The following is a 17,612-nucleotide window of genomic DNA, read 5'->3' on the forward strand; positions in this document are numbered from 1 at the left end:
TCTCACAGCTTCATGTAATCTGTTTTTAGTTCTTGAAAGGAGAGGTCAGGGTGATCTACAGGTAAAGGTTTGCACAGAAACAGAAGAATGAGTAGACAGTGTTCTTTCCAGAAACAATCTCTCCATCTGGGAGCTTATTTTCTGAGGAGACAATTGGAACACCTGTGGTCTCTGATATTAGAGTTCCTGTGGTACATGTGGTACAATTGAGGTGGTGTTAAAAAATAAACCATTGTATTTCAGTTAATGTCTCTTGTTTCTTAAGCCGGTTTGTTATTATGACTACAAATTTATGACTGAGTCACTATTTCCATTGAACAATCAATGTTGCTTTCTTAGTTTGAAATACCCATATGCCCCAAATCCACTAAATTTCTCTGAGGCCAAACAAATTCTACCTCTTTTCTGAATTTTTATGATTCCATAGCCATACTTTTTTTGTATCAAACTTCCAAATTATGTTACTTATTTTTGTTCATTAATTTCTCAAGTCAACACAAATTACTTAGCACCTCCCATACTGCAGACAGCATGGCTGGGATATAAAGGTGAACAAGGTGAAATCTTGTCCCTATCATTCTCAAAACCTTTTGCAAGAGACTTATACCCATAACACAATTATATAATGTAATATGATACAATCAAAGTAGAAGTTTGCACATGGAAGCAAAAAAAGGGACTACATGAGAGACTGTGGACTCTGAGAAACAAACTGAGGGTTTTGGAGGGGAAGGGGGTTGGGGGGCTGGATGAGTCTGGTGATGGGTATTATGGAGGGCACGTATTGCAAGGAGCACCAGGTGTGGTACATAAACAATGAATTCTGGAACACTGAAAAGAAATAAATAAACTAAAATGAAAAAAAAGGGAGGGGGACAACCAAATATGCTTTACAGGGGAAGGGATAGTCTTCTTTTTATAATATAGTTAGCGACTTTTCATTCTATGTTCTTCATCTCATTAAGTAAGCAGAGGACACAGTAAGTATCCACAGACTGAACCAAGCATCACCATTCAGTACTAAGAAGAGTAGTTTTTGTAGACTAAGTTTCTTGGGAAACAACTCTGAGATGGAGGTTTAAAAGCAGAAGATTATTAGGCAGTATTCTTGGCAACAAGACCTCTAAATGAGTAGAAAAACAAGCCTGCACAAGAGGGGGAAAATGGACTGTGACAAGCAATTGTCATGGAGACCTCACTCATCCCACAGGGAGGTCTAGAGATGAGCAAACGCTTCAGCGTTTTCCCACTTGGAAGCAAATGAACCAGGCCATCGTACCCTTAAATGGACCATTCATTGGCTATAGGCTGGCTCATTGGAAGGCCACACACTCAAACAAGAAAGCTTCTTTTAACTGAGGCAATTCCCAGAGGAGTCAGCTCAGAATTTTCAGCCACCTACATTCACAGAAGCTAGGCAATGAGTGCCCCCATGCTAAGGGCAGATCTGGGTGTCATATTACAGCATCTACTCCAGCACTCTGCCAATGATAGCCACTCAATAACTACTGATAGAAGTTCAGCTTTATATGTTAGCTCTAAAACTACTCTAGAATTTTATTTTTCCATACCACTGTGCATGTGCTACCTGAACACTGAATTCTTTATTATTTTCTGAACTTTGGTTCTGAACTCATTTCATATTTATAATGGTCTTGTGGGGAACTAACCTCCCCAGGGTTGGGAAAAATTCATATCCACATCATGCATCTTGCTAGTTAGTGGACAAGACCTCAGACCCCGGGGCGCTCAGTCGTTAAATGTCTGCCTTCGGCTCAGGTCATGATCCTAGAGTCCTGGGATCGACCCTTCACATTGGGCTTCCTGTTCAGCAGGAAGCTCACTTCTCCCTCTCTCATTCTCCCGGCTTGTGTTCCTTCTTTCGCTGTGTCTCTGTCAAATAAATAAATTAAATGTTTAAAAAAAAAAAAAAAAAAAGACCTCCCTTCCTATATCGCTCAGCAATTAGAATTTTGATCAACTCAGGGCCACAAAGAAATCCGTCATGATCAAGATATCCACAGTTGACTAACAACAAAGATAACAGTTAAGGGGAAGTGACATCCTATGCTAATGAGTGGGGAGATCTTTGGGGTTCAAGTTAGAGGGAATGATAACTCTTGCCAAAAATCTAAATCAAAGAGATTTTTCTCTTGTTTAAAAAAAAATTAATCAAATCAAAACAAGAAAAGCAGCCAATAAGTTGGCTAGGCAAGAAAAAATATTGTATTTATAATCTATAGTAAATGAGCCAGCTTAATTCATTTTATTGAAATAGTCTAAACTCTATTCTGTTGGAAGAAGATCCCCCAAACTCCCAATAAATGTTGACCTTGATCAGCACATAAGCAGGTAGATGTTACACATTTTGGCAAAAGAGTAGCAAAGTGAGCACTGATTCTCAGTTGTTCAAATGGCTGGCTTATTGAATATAACCTCAACCCTATTTGAGAAACTTTGCTGACAGTTCACTTGGTTTCTAAACTCTGAAACTTTCAGAGAACTCTACCAGGAGAATAGTCTTTTACGTGAGGATGGAGAAATCTGGCCCTGAGATGTTAGAAGTCTGTGAGCTGGTTTTCATTGCATGACATGTGGCAATAGGGAGGGGGGGGATTTGTAGAGAAGCTAATTATAACCCATTTGGGGGGTCATGGGGGGCTTGATCATTTCCATCATCGCCTCAACCTCTTCTGTAGATTAGGGATATAACCCCTGCTACCTCCCTTTGAGGTAAAATGACTCCAACAAGTTGAGCAGATAAGAATTTAGTCTATTAAAGGGGCGCCTGGGTGGCTCAGTGGGTTAAGCCGCTGCCTTCGGCTCAGGTCATGATCTCAGAGTCCTGGGATCGAGTCCTGCATCGGGCTCTCTGCTCAGCAGAGAGCCTGCTTCCCCCCTCTCTCTCTGCCTGCCTCTCCATCTACTTGTGATCTCTCTCTGTCAAATAAATAAATAAAATCTTAAAAAAAAAAAAAAGACTAAAAAAAAAAAAAAAGAATTTAGTCTATTAAATACCAGCCACTAGAAATAATTGAGTATTAGGTTCTGCAGTTCTCATTCTCTCTGCCCGCCCTCCCTGTTCCACAGCCTTCCCTTTCTCCCTCTCCCCCATCTCCCTCTCTCCCCTCTTATTTCATTTCTAAAATATCTAGATTATCATTTAATCATAAACTAATTAGATCACAGATTTGGAAAGCACTTAGAGATCACATAATCGAATCTTACAAAACAAGGTCTACTTCCTCAATATCTTCCAAAAGATTTCATTCAGCTTCAATTGAAAGAGTTACAGTGACTCACCTCTTTGTGTCTGGAGGCAGCCTTCTGCCATGTCATCAAACTTTTATTGACTACCTACAGTGCATCAGGCATGATGCTACAAAAAAAGCCTAGTCTGGATAGTTCTAGTCTTTGGAAATACCTTTCCTTCTTTGAAGTCGAAGTCTTCCTTCTCTGGTATTCAGGCACTGGCCCTACTTCTGCTTGTTGATGTCACACAGTACAATACAAGCTTTAGCTCTTCCAACTACAAAACCTAAGGGTAGGCCCTATGGCATAGCACTTAAGAGCTTTCACTATGATGTCAGAAAATCAAAAGTGGTCCACTTCCAACCTGTTTTTTGCTACGCAATGGGCAAGGTTCTTAAATAGTCAAAGCTTCTGTTTTGTTTCTTTTTAAAATAGGCGTTCTAAAATTCACAAGAATGTGCTCTAAAAAAATAGGGCTTATCGTAGTACTTACCTAATAATTTTAAGATAAGAATTACATGAAGCAGGAGAAGGGGGTTGGGGTTATGGACATTGGGGAGGGTGTGTGCTTTGGTGAGTGCTGTGAAGTGTGTAAACCTGGCCATTCACAGACCTGTACCTCTGGGGATAAAAATATATGTTTATAAAAAATAAAAAATTAAAAAAAAAGAATTACACGAAGGTATCCATGTAAATGCTGAGCATTTCAGCAGGCACCGTGTAATTACGTGATAGATAACTTTTTTACTGCGAAATGAAGGCTCTTTCTCATGACAGAACAGTTGAGGCAATCAACAGCCAGGAAAAAACTCAACCACTGGCAATGTTTTTTCTGCCTTTCTCTTTGCTTGCTCCATGTGCTTTTCATGCTGTTGAGCCTTCTTGGTACTTAAAGCGTATTTTAATTTTGAAACACTTCAAACATGAGTTTAGGTGAAGGATAGCCGATTGCAGGATGGGCAATATAGATTTGTGATAACACCTATTTTGAATGAGATACCAATTAACAGACTATCACTGTAATTTCTGTTACTATGCCTGCCTATTATGTAGAGTTTTAGGGTAATGGGTAATGGGTAAATCAGGAATTTAATCCCTGTGTCGGAACCTTGGTTTTATCCCATGGAATCATTCTGCTCCTTCATTCAACAAGCATTATGTGGACCTCTACAATGCTGGGAACAGAAAGTTGAATTAGGCATAGGTCCTGCCCTCCAGAAAACCATACTTTGGTGTGGAAACAACAGATACAACACAGATAGTAGAAATAAAGTACATGACCATGAGACTAACCTCTAGTTAGACAAGTGACTTGGACAGAGTGTTGAATTAGACCCTTCATTTGCATAGGAAGAAATGGGGTTGCTTTTATTCAATCATAAAAAGAAATCAACAATTGAACAAGGATTTTTCAATCCAACCAGAATTTATTGAACTTGCTATTTACCTGGTACATAGTCCATTGGGGGCCATAGTCAATACCAAATAAATAAAATGCTTCTTATTCTAATAGAGATCCCATTCTGGAGGGTGAAGCAGAGAACTGTACTGTAGGAAGATAGTGACACATACAGAATTTTCCTCAGTGATAAGAGTGTTCTGAAAAGCTCAGATCAGAACACTTCAAAAATTGCACCTCTTTCTGGAAGAAAGTTCAAAATTTAGTAATTAGTAAAAGATATTTTATGAATCAGTAATTTTAGAATTAGTAAAAAATATTTTATGCTAAGTCCTAAAATAACAGAAACTTAAAAGAGTACTGAAAATGACATCTTTCCTTTTCTTACCTTTCTTGATATTTGATGAAGAGTAATTTATCACCTCCAAGATGGGGTCATATATTATTTCCCTTGCTTTTCTCCCCAGAACAGGAGTTCGTGTGGAGAGTGACTACTGACCCACTATAGTGGGGAGGCAATGCTCTGGGTAAGGTCACAAGAGTAAAGCAGCTGGCTTTGCAGAGGGGCAAAGCATGCCTACAATTCAGACAAGGAAGGGCTATAGGATTCCTATTTACTCTTGTTCAGGATTTTCATAGAAAACCATAAAATGTCAAAGAAGCATAATTGGTCTTTGTTTGCTTCTGGAGCAATTCCTCAGAGCTTTAGATCAATCAAAAGGATGCCTCTAGGCCATGCTTTCTGGGAGAAGATCTTTGAAGGTATTGTTTTAGATGCTATAAATCTACTCTGGTGTTTGCTGCCTGTCCAGACCAGCTTTAATTACTTACCAAACAGAATCTTTGTAAGACCAAGGAAAAGATAGGCCTTGCCAAAAGGACTTTTATTCTCTTAACTCTCACCTCCATCTCTTGCAGATCTCACCAGGATATGAAAAGAAGCTTAGTTTCTTAGTAAATCAAATATATCTCACTGGATTCTGAGACCAGGGAATTAAGAATCAACACGATGCTAAGACATGAAACCTTTTGGATGATACAAAACTGCCTACAGGCAAGACTCAGCGGTAAGAAAAGCAAATAATACTGCATAGGGCCCAGAATGACATGCTTTACATTAACAAGGGGGAAATAGGTCCAAATCCTGCTTTCAGACTGGAAGGCATGAGGTTCTCATTAGCACTAAAGGGATAGGGTCTGTGAGGAAAGCCAGACAGATGTGCTTGGAGAGGCAAATTTCAAATACTGAGAGTAGTGACCTTGTACCGAAGAAGGTTTCATATTTACTTGTAAGGGCTGTTTCTTATTTCAATTTGAAAATGACCTAGAAGCAATCAGCCAATTGATAACCTCTCCTCTGACTGATGCAAGCCGGGTGCATCTCACTCTCTCGCAGACAAGAGAGTGTGAGACCCTCAGACCCTCCTCCATTGAATCCAATATAGGCAGGAGTTGAGAGGAGAAAAATCATATCACAAAAAACAAGTTAAGTGAACAGTTTAAGACTTATTTTGTAAGGAAAGTGGGGTGGTCACCAGAGCAAGTCATTTCACAATGCCCAAGTGTAAAGCTGTTAATTGTCAAGAATGAGTTCACAATAAACTGAGCATTGCACAAGAATATAGAAAAAAAGGTGAAAAACAATAGGAAAACGTTTTTTAAAAAAAATCAGAAGTGTTAGGGCACCTGGGTGGCTTGGTGCCTTCAGTTCAAGTCATGATCCCAGGGTTCTGGGACTGAGTCCTGCATCAGGCTCCCTGCTCAGGGGGGAGTCTGCTTCTCCCTCTCCCTCAGCCCCTCACTCCTGCTTATGCTCACGCGTGCATGCATGCCCTCTTTATCTCTCTCAAATAAATAAATAAAATATTTTTAAAAATCAAAAGAGTTAGACCTTGGGATAACTGTAATTTTGTTTAGGTCTCAATTACATCTTTACTAGGCTGTCTTCTCTTGACTCAATTTCCCCATACTCCCTCTTCGGTGGTATTCTTCTTGGCCACAGCAAGTCTGTAAGTATAGCAGGCACTTAAATAGCACAACTTACTTTACAAAACAGTTAAAATAGAAGACCCAGACCTGCTTTTCCTGGTAATATAGACAAAGACAGGCAGACCTGATCTCTCAGCTCTCTAAGCATCTCAGGGTGCTTAGGGTCAGTTCTAAGCTTCTTAAGTAAAAGCTTAGATCTTTTTCATAGTTACAATCAGAGTTGTGTGCATATTATGGATTTTATACTATTTGTCTAAGTAAATTGACATTTCCCATGCTCTTATTAAATACATAAAAATGTCCATTTCCTTCTATAGTGAAATGTTTAGATGAGCTTAATAATTAACCCCATAGTATGAATTCAGAATCACTAAAACAAAAAATTATTTATTTTTTATTTAATTTTTTAGAAAGAGAGAGAGAGAGAAAGAGAACACGTGCAAGCAGTTAGGGAGGGGCGGAGAGAGAGAATATCAAGCAGACTCCATGCTGAGTGCAGAGCCCAATGTGGGTCTCCATCTCACTCCCCTGAGATCCTAACTTGAGCCAAGATCCTGATCTGAACCAAATTAAGAGTCAGACACTTAACCAGCTGAGCCACCTAGGCATCCCTAAAAAACCTTTTTAATCCAGAGCTAACTTTGCTTATTATGCCTTAGCCTGAAATTGAGGTGAGTGTGTGAAATATTGCAATGGAGAAGAAGGACTTTCTCTCCTTTGTATAAAAATACTCTTGGGCTAATCCTATCCATTTCCCTGTTTCCACAGGATTCATCTAAGAAATTATGACATCCATAAAATTAACAATATTCTGTGATCCTACCATATTTGGTTTCCTGTAATTATTCTAGAATACTGAAACATCGTAGGTCTGACAAAGAGCATCCTGGGATATACTGCTAACAACTTGCAGTCATGTACGGATTGAACTAAACTGGGTTGATAATGTGGGAAAATGTGGCTGTTTTTGAAATCCGTCTGAGCCTCTAGGAAGAATGACTTTCTCCTACTCTTACACTCTTACAGCAAGCTATTATTTTCTTCTATTCCTCCTGTATTCTACGAAGACCTTTTCACACTCTAAGGCATTCACATCAGTTTATTTCAGTAGATTTTAGCCTTCAAGGAAGCGGAGATCATTTTGCATTCTTTTTAAATCCTTCACAACATGCCAATTTTCAAAATTTCCTCCATATCAGTTCTAGGGGGAAAAAACACAGTTTATTAATAAGTAACTCAAAATTTAACGTGAATACAAAAGTCAAAAAATTTTTTTAAAAAGTCATTATACTAATCTTTTCACGATCTTTGCAATGCAGTAATTTCCAAAGTGGGGAGCATGCATCCCACGATGTATGTAAAAATCTGTAAATCATTAAATGAAAGGAAGGAGATATTAGAAAATTGGTGTATACTCATTTTTAGCTCATTCCTTATACTTTCCATCAGAAGTTCTTCAGTTCTTTAAATGTGAATTCATTCAGCATGATCAAGTCAAGGAACTTAGTCCCTAATGACTGGAAAGGGAAAATATACGTAGAGAAAATCGGGATTCATGGAAAGTTACAAATGTACATACCTCCAAATTACATCCTTCTCTTAACATTATTTTTTATCGTTTTGGTTTCTTCTCTCTTTTCCTGAATTGGGTTAGGTTTTTACTGAAGAATACCTACATAGAAAAAAAGGTAACATGCTATGCAATTAATCAAACTGATAAGAAGAGGCAGTCAAAATTAAAAATATATACAAGAAGTATAATCCCAAAAAGTCAAATAAAATATACACAAAAATGATGGGTAAATGATGATATATGTATATATGTATACATATTCACATTTATCACATTTCATTCAATTTAAGATATCTTCAAATGCTAAAATGTACCAGCAATTTAATAATATTTCCTGAGGAAAAATAAAAGAAGAAATCCTAGGTTAAATGAATATAGAAATGATAATTTACTTTCCAGTTATAGAAATGTTAAAATGGGGAAAAAATTGTTCAACTCCTTTTTAAGCCTTCTGTGGTGATGTTTTTCTGTTCTGTGGTATCCATGATTGGCTTCTCTGCTATCCAACTTAAATTTTCCTGGAAATGGTTTAAGTATTTAAATAAATAGGAAATTATTAATATTTCTCCTAGTTTTCTGTTTCATTTAAATTTATCCAGTCACTTTAATATCATTTCAGAATCTACTACAATATTAAGATGTTAAACATTTTTTATCCTTTAAATTTTCTACAAAGACAAATGTAATATTAGAAATCCCAAACCAAACAACCCTTATTTTGCAAATATTTTTGAACATTAATAAATCAAACAACTAAGTGGATTTGTAAACCTGGACAATTTCTACACAAATTTAAGGGCCCACTGAATTAAGTCAAAATCAACAAATCACAGTATAAAGCCATAGAATGGGTCAATGTTTCCTGGCGAATAAATCGATGAAGATACTTAATTAATAGATATTCAATTATTGAGTATTGACTAGTAGAAAATACAGAATGTGCTATGAATTCCTAAAAGGATTTGTTTCCTTCAAAACATCCTCTAAAATATTTCACTTGTTCTGATAAGCATTTCTTTAATTAATGCAGAAATATATGGCTGGAACCAGGAATTGTCATCATCCCTTTAAAAAGTACCCATCAGGATCTGGCCGGGATGATAGAACCCACACCAGTTACTTTATCACATAAAATATAAGAAGTTGGAGGATGGAAAATGTCAAAAGGAGACACTTCCGTAACACAGAGATAAGGAACTAAAAGATGTAAGATGCTTCCTACAGTTGCAGACAGATTAAAGAGGTTGGGGCATTGAAAATCTAGAAGCTGGTTGAGGAGTCCTCCAGAGCTGACGCTCAGACTTCAAGACAACAAACGAACCCTTTGGTACTGGTACTTCCAAGAGTAACTGCCTAGTTCTGGAAGTCAGTGCACCAAAAAATGTTGAAAACTAGAACCAAATATTTCTGCCAGGGTGAAATGTCTAACAGAAATCCAGCTGGCAAATGAGACACGTGGCTCATAGAGAAAGAGACCCAGCATCACAAACCAGGTTAAGAAGAAATTTTGACTGAGAAAAAATATTTTAATAATTAGTGCACAGGTGTGTGCACACACCCCCCTCTGAAAATATACCCAAGACTTTTAAAAATATGTGCATCTTATGAACAAACATGTCCATTATAGGAATTGCTTATCTGTAACTATTGCAATCTGTAACTATGCCCAGCATATTTTATCCTACTTTTTAAAACTTTCTCCTAGACATTTCTTAAACATTTCCTTAATCTAGGACTCCTTCATTTTTTTACATGCTCCAATGTATAGTTTATAATTGTCTAATGATATTTATAAATTTTAAAAAATCTAGTGATACCGCTATATTACTGAAAATCTTTAAACTTTTCTCTTTGCTTTTGGGATACAGTTTAATGTTTGAAGTCTTCATAGTATCATCTCCAACCACTTAAATAAGTTGGCAGTTGAGTCTGGTGTCTGGAATCAGATTGTGTGAATCAAACCCAGCACCCCTTGCAAATCCATTGTGTGTGTTTGAACAAGCTACAGAATTTCATTTAGCCTCTGTTTTCTCATCTGAACTTGGGGATAATAAGAGTATCTTCTACAGAAAGATGCTGTCAGGGCTAAATAAGCTAATAGTTGTAAAGTAGTTAACCCAGCACCTGGCAAATAGGATATCTTATCAGTTACTAGCTTTTTTCTTTTTATCATATTGGACTAGTCAGTATTCCTCAGAAATCACACATATTTGCACAAGCTCTTTTCCTCTTGAAAAGAAATTCTTTAAAAAAAAAAAAAGAATTTAGTTTTTTATTTGACAGAGAGCTAGAGATCACAAGTAGGCACCCCACTGAGCAGAGACCCCCCCCCACCCCGATGCAGGGCTTGATCCCAGGACCCTGAGATCATGACCTGGGCCAAAGGCAGAGGCTTAACCCACTGAGCCACTCAGGTGCCCCAAAAAGAAATTCTACCCACCATTTTACCTAGTTAAATTCAATTCAACTTTCTTTTTCTTTTCTTTTCTTTTCTTTTTCTTTTTTTTGGAGATTTTATTTATTTGAGAGAGAGTGAGAAAGAGAGAGAGCATATGCTGGAGGGAGAGGCAGAGGGAAAGGGAAAATCAGACTCCCCACTAAGCAGGAAGCCCTATGTAGGTCTTGATCCCAGGGTCCTGGGATCATAACCTGAGCTGAAGGCAGACTCTTAACTGACTGAGCCACCCAGATGCCCTCCAGTTCAGCTTTCAATATCCGGTCAAGCATTTCCTGATCCAGATAGTCGTCCCGAGCCCCTGCCTGAAGCAGCTTCTCTTCCTTTTTTGCTTCCAAAGCAACTTTTGAACATGAGATCAAAGTTCGTACTGAGCCAGGCAAAGAAATGCCTTTTACTGATTTGTTAATCTTTCCTAATGGATTCTAAGGTCCTCACAGGCTGGGCCATGACTTATTCAGTGTTGATCCCATAGGGGCAAAGTCTGGGTCTGGCACATGTTCAGGCTTTAATATGCATTTGTTTACACACAAAATGTTCAGAATAGTATTATTTATAGGTTCAGAGTTTTGGAATTTGACTAACCAATATGACCTCAGAACTCCACTTTGTCACACAGTAATAAAATCAAACAAGCTGGTTAGCCTTGGTAAAGTTCAGGTTTTGATTGTTTGTTATTTATCTGGAAAAAAGATAAAATACATCACAGTGTTTAATATTTAACATAATGGCTTGGCACATAGTAAACATTCAACAAAATTCAAAATATGGATCTATGTTCCCTTTTACACATGGCTATGAATGTCTTGCAAGCTTAAAGTGTTTAGGATACTATTTATATGTTTTGTTAAAAAAATCCCAATTTTCTTAAAAATCAAGAAACTTAAAACACTCATTAATCTCACAGTCTTTGACAAATATAAGACAGTACGCTTACACTTAAGAATGGAAGAAGGATTACCTTTTTATCTTTGGTTAATGGAAATTATGAAACCCTACTTGTTTCAACATTGAGGAATATAGTTCCTCTTACACGTGTTCAATTTTCACATTTATGTATAAGGTTAACCTCTTTTAATCGTCCCCCTCAACAAATGTTTTTGTTGGAGGTTCTTTTTCCTTTTCTTTCCAATGTCACGGCAACACTCCAGTGATACTGACTTGGAGCACAGAGCCTTGGCCAGAGCATGTGGCGAAAACCCACACTGGAGTGTCCACATGAAACTGGAAGAGAATTGAATGAACTGCAGCTCATGCCTTCCCTGGGGGGCAGATTAGATGACCCAATACAACTTGTTCATTTGTAGTTTCTATGATTCATAAACAGAAACAAAACATTGTCTCAACCGAAAAGGGAGAAATGGTGTTTTTTCTGAGAAATGTTTTCATGTGTCCCTGCCCTGCGTGCTCACTCTTTGGTGACACTGTCCACAATTTCAGCCCCTCGGATGGATAGATTTCCATACTTACTGACAAAATATTTGAAGACATCGTCAGGTCTCTCATCTTCCCCTTTCAGTTCATTTAGCCCCATTACACATATTAATAGCTATGTCGTGTTCTGTAAAATGGAAGACCTATTCCTGAGTACCATTCTGGCTAATATTACTAATTGAAGAAGTTCACTCTTTTATTTGAAGTTTTCCAATGGCTTCATACTAAAGGTGAAAAATCACAAGGTCCTTGCCATTTGAACTTAATATACTTCATGTGTTTTCCTTTGTTAGTTCAGTATGGTATCAACAAACAAACAAGTGTTCAAATTCAAGGAGAACAGGGTGCATTTGAATATTCTCCTTCTCATACCTTGGACAAACAATCTAATCTCCTAGAGTCCCATTTCCTCATCTGCACAACGGGTTTAATAATAATTTTTGTTATAAGATTTAAATGATCTAATGAGTAGAAAGTATGTTTTATAATGTGTGTGCCCAACCATGGCACCCTCCCTTTTTTTTTTTTAAACCCTCCTTCTTTTTGTACAATCCTGAGACTCTGTACTAGTTCCTAAAAATTATCATTCTTATCTCAACAGCCATTGAATGAATCAAAAGAATGTACTTGGAGTTTGTATTATTGCTTCAGACATGCCAAACATTTGAGCCTATCTACTCTCAGATTATCATCATGGACCCTCCATAAAAGGTAAGATTTTCTTTCTTCCCTCCTTCCCCATTTTTTTGGGGGGGGTCTCCTTCTTCTTTTTTTTCTTTCCTTCCTACTTCTACTCGATAAAATAGAAAATATGAGGAACATTTTTTTAATTAATTTAGAAGTTCTCATTATTATTTTAATGTACTTTGTCAACAGGACTAATTCTTTTTTTAAAATTTTTTCAATTTATTTATTTTCAGAAAAACAGTATTGATTATTTTTTCACCACACCCAGTGCTCCATGCAATCTGTGCCCTCTATAATACCCACCACCTGGTACCCCAACCTCCCACCCCCCGCCACTTCAAACCCCTCAGATTGTTTTTCAGAGTACATAGTCTCTCGTGATTCACCTCCCCTTCCAATTTACCCTAACTCCCTTCTCCTTTCTAACACCCCTTGTCCTCCATGATATTTGTTATGTTCCACAAATAAGTGACACCATATGATAATTGACTCTCTCTGCTTGACTTATTTCACTCAGCATAGTCTCTTCCAGTCCAGTCCATGTTGATACAAAAGTTGGGTATTCATCCTTTCTGATGGAGGCATAATACTCCATAGTGTATATGGACCACATCTTCCTTATCCATTCGTCCGTTGAAGGGCATCTTGATTCTTTCCATAGTTTGGCGACTGTGGCCATTGCTGCTATAAACATTGGGGTACAGATGGCCCTTCATTTCACGACATCTGTATCCTTGGGGTAAATACCCAGTAGTGCAATTGCAGGGTCATAGAGAAGCTCTATTTTTAATTTCTTGAGGAATCTCCACACTGTTCTCCAAAGAGGCTGCACCAACTTGCATTCCCACCAACAGCGTAAGAGGGTTCCCTTTTCTCCACATCCTCTCCAACACATGTTGTTTCCTGTTTTGTTAATTTTGGTCATTCTAGGTGGTGTAAGGTGATATCTCAATGTGGTTTTAATTTGAATCTCCAACGGGACTAATTCTAATGAAATAAGTTCATGCAAATCCATTATTTGAGCATTAGCCTTATTACCATTACTTTTTAATGGTAATAGCAATAGAATATTGAAGCTCATTGTATTGCAAAGTTCCAGTAATTCTAGAGAGAAATAATTTTTGCATTATAACTCGGTCCAGATTGTATGTACTTTGTCTGCTAACTTTTCATCACCACAATATTTATGATTTAGGATGTTATGAGGAAACATAGACTTGTCCATACATTTGCTTCATGCTCCCCACCTAAAATCATAATTCTTCAGGCGCCAAATTCATTACCCTAGCAGTCTACACCCTTGGACACGTGTACTCACTCAATACAGAATAAACAAAGAGACATGAAGTGATACATAAAACCAAACTTCTTATAATATAAAAACAAGAAACAACTTTTCTTAAAAGTACGAAAATCTGGGCAAGTTTGAGAGACATGACAATTATTATAAAATTAACTCAGGATGAATGACAGTTTTTATAATTCTGAAGTATTCTCGCTGTGTTATTTCACTTTATCCTCAGAATGATCCATGGGTTTTTTGGAAGGTTTTTTGGTGGTGCTGATAGTATTGGTATTTTTCACTATTCCACAAAGGAGGAAACTGAGGAGTAGAGGGTGTAGTGATCTTAAGGTGCTAACCCCCAAATGACAGACTCAGTCAAACCAAGTTTTCTGAAATCACATCACACTCTCTGATATTACCTTCACCATTCTATTTATGGTACTCCCCTCTTAATTGTGGTTTCAGTGACCCTTACTCAACTCTGGTTTGGAAAAAGATGGTCCTCCATCTGACGTCTCATAAGAAGGTGAGTAGTAGCCTAATGCTAAGTCATAGTGCCTACAGCATCCCCCTCACTTCATCTCATCACCTGGGCATTTTATCATCTGACATCATCACAAGAAGGATGAGTATGGGGCAACAGGATGTTTTGAGAGAGAGAGTCCACACTCACATAACTTTTATTACAGTATATTGTGATAATTGTTCTATTTTGTTATCACTTATCATTGTTAATCTCTTACTGTGCCTAAAGAAAATAAATTAAACATCATCATAGGTATGTATGATAGGAAAAAAACATAATCTGTGTAGGGTTTGGTTCCATCCATGATTTCAGGTACCCACTGTGGGCTTTGGCATGGATCCCCCATAAACAGGGAGCAACTGTTATCACTGTTAATTTGAGATTTCCTTACAGGGTTTCAACATCTTTAAATACTTTGTTCTTGCAAGCTTTCTCACCAAAGCTTCTTTTCCTGCCTTTCATGGAGGTTCTGGCAATAGTCCTAAGTATAGACAAGGTGAAGTCTCTTCTCTGCTAACTGACTTATGGAAACTTGGTTATGTCATATACCATTACTGATATTCAGTTCGTTATTTCCTCATCTGTTAGAGAGGGAATAATGGTATCTCTTCCAAACTGATCTCTGAGGCTGTATTTTTGAAAGTAGGCCAAGTGAAAAAAGTTAAAGTAACTGAAAGATACATTGCAACTTGCAAAAAACGTGATACTCTTCTCTCTGTTAAGAATACCTAAAGCTTACCCTTCCTTCCCCCAGCCCTTCAGATCTTGTAGAACACAATTATAGTTCCACAGAGATCTTTAAAGATTTTACATTTTCTCCCAGTTTGTTCTTTATGTAACACTATTTATACATCCTACATGTTATTTACCAAAAGTTCTAATAATACAGCTAGTAACTTGGAAGCCATACAAGAGTCTTCATACACATACAATCACTTAGCAGGGGGCCAGGGACATGTTAATTTTCCCATGAACATCAGTGAAAAACACAATAAAAACATAAAGAGGATGATGATGGCAATGATGATTTTGATTATAATTATAATAATCTTTTTTCTATTCCCTGAAGATTGTAGTTGCTTATTCTACTTTTTTTTTTGGTCTGCCTTATTTTATGATTTTAGTTGATTAATTACATTTCTATCTCTCCTCACTCCACCACAATTATATATTTAATTATATGATAGTAGAAGCTGAATTTATTCCAGCTTTTGTGGAATAAATTGTTATTTATTGTTGTGCTGTTAGTACTAAGTGTCCAGAAAATAAGTTGGCACTAAGTAACAATATATTAATTGAAGAAAAAAAGAAAAGTTTTTTTCTTCAAGAAACAATTACTCAGTCTGTGAATTGGATTGCTTTTGGTCTTATTTAACGAAATGATAAAAGGAAAAAAATAAGAATGGATTATCCATACTTAAAGAACTTCTGCTCTATAAAAGATGCTGTCAATAGAGCAAGAAGAAAAGCCACAGACTAGAAGAAAACATTTACAGTAGCTACATCTGATAAAGGACTGTTACCTAAAAATTTACAAAGAACACTTAAAACACAACAATAAAAAATCAAGCAACCTGATTTAAAAATGTGCCAAAGACCTCAATGGAAACCTCATTAGAAAAGATACCCAGATGGTAAATATGCATATGAAAAGATACTCCACTTCATATGTGTTCAGGGAAATGCAAGTTCAAACAACAATGAAACACTGCTACATACTTATTGGAATGCCTGAAATCCAGAATACTAATAACACTAAATGTAGAACATCATTGCTAGTAGGAATTCAAAATGGTACAGGCACATTGGAAATAGTTTGACAGTTTCTAATGAAACTCAATAAGCTCTTACCATACAATCCAGCAATCATATTCCTTGCTCTTTATCCCCACCTGAACTGAAGACAGGTTCACACAAAAACCTGCACATAGATGTTTATAGCAGCTGTATTTATAATTACCAGGATTTGGAACCAACCAAGAAGTCCTTAGTTCTTAGTCAGTAAGTGAATAGATAAATGAACTGTGGTATGCCAGATTATGCAGTTTTGTTCACTGCTAAAAAGAAATAAGCTATCAAGTCATAAAATCACCTGGAAGAAACTTAAGTGCCTACTTTTTAAGTAAAATAAGTCAATCTGAAAAGACTACATATTGTATGATACTGGAAAAGGTAAAATTACAGAAACATTAAGAAAGATAAGTGGCTGTCAAAAACAAACACCCACATCCCCTCCAGCAACCTTCAGTTTGTTTCCTATAGTTAAGAATCTCTTGAGGAGATGAAGATGGAGTCAAGATGGCAGAGGAGTAGCAGGCGGAGATGACATCAGGTAGGAGGAGATCACTAGAGAGTTTATCAAACCATTCCAAATACATACAAATCCAACAGGAGATTGAAGAGAAGAGTAGCAATTCTAGAAACAGAAAGTCAACCACTTTCATCCACTTTCTGAAAGTATTTTATTCTCTTGTTCATATATTCTTATCTGGATAAAATGACAAGGCAAAAACATCACCACCACCAAACAAACAAACAAACAAACAACAACAACAACAACAAAAACAAGAGGCAGTACTGAGGGCTAGGGACCTAATCAATATGGACGATGGTAATATGTCAGATCTAGAGTTCAGAATGATGATTCTCAAGGTGCTAGCTGGGCTCAAAAAAGGCATGGAAGATAGTAGAGAAACTCTGCCTGGAGAAATAAAAGCCCTTTCTGGAGAAATAAAATAATTAAAATCTAACCAAGCTGAAATTTAAAAAGCTATTAATGAGGTGCAATAAAAAATGGAGGCTCTTACTACTAAGATAAATGAGGCAGAAGAGAGAATTAGTGATATAAAAGACCAAATGACAGGGAATAAAGAAGCTGAGCAAAATAGAGACAAACAACTACTGGACCATGAGGTGAGAATTCAAGAGATAAGCGATACCATAAGATGAAACAGCATTAGAATAATTGGGATTCCAGAAGAAGAAGAAAGAGAGAGGGGAGCAGGAGGTATA

The 17,612-nt window shown here is 37.1% G+C and overlaps 1 long non-coding RNA gene across 1 annotated transcript; it reads left to right on the forward strand.

Annotated features, from left to right (window-relative positions):
- Nucleotides 1-5,574: 5,574 nt before the first annotated feature.
- LOC131828009 (uncharacterized) lies at nt 5,575-14,587 on the forward strand. The gene is made up of 3 exons (XR_009352181.1): nt 5,575-5,718; nt 12,704-12,813; nt 14,540-14,587. It is a non-coding gene; the product is annotated as an uncharacterized LOC131828009 (long non-coding RNA).
- The last annotated feature ends 3,025 nt before the right edge of the window (nt 14,588-17,612 follow it).

Source organism: Mustela lutreola, chromosome 3, assembly GCF_030435805.1.
Source record: "Mustela lutreola isolate mMusLut2 chromosome 3, mMusLut2.pri, whole genome shotgun sequence".
NCBI lineage: Eukaryota > Metazoa > Chordata > Mammalia > Carnivora > Mustelidae > Mustela > Mustela lutreola.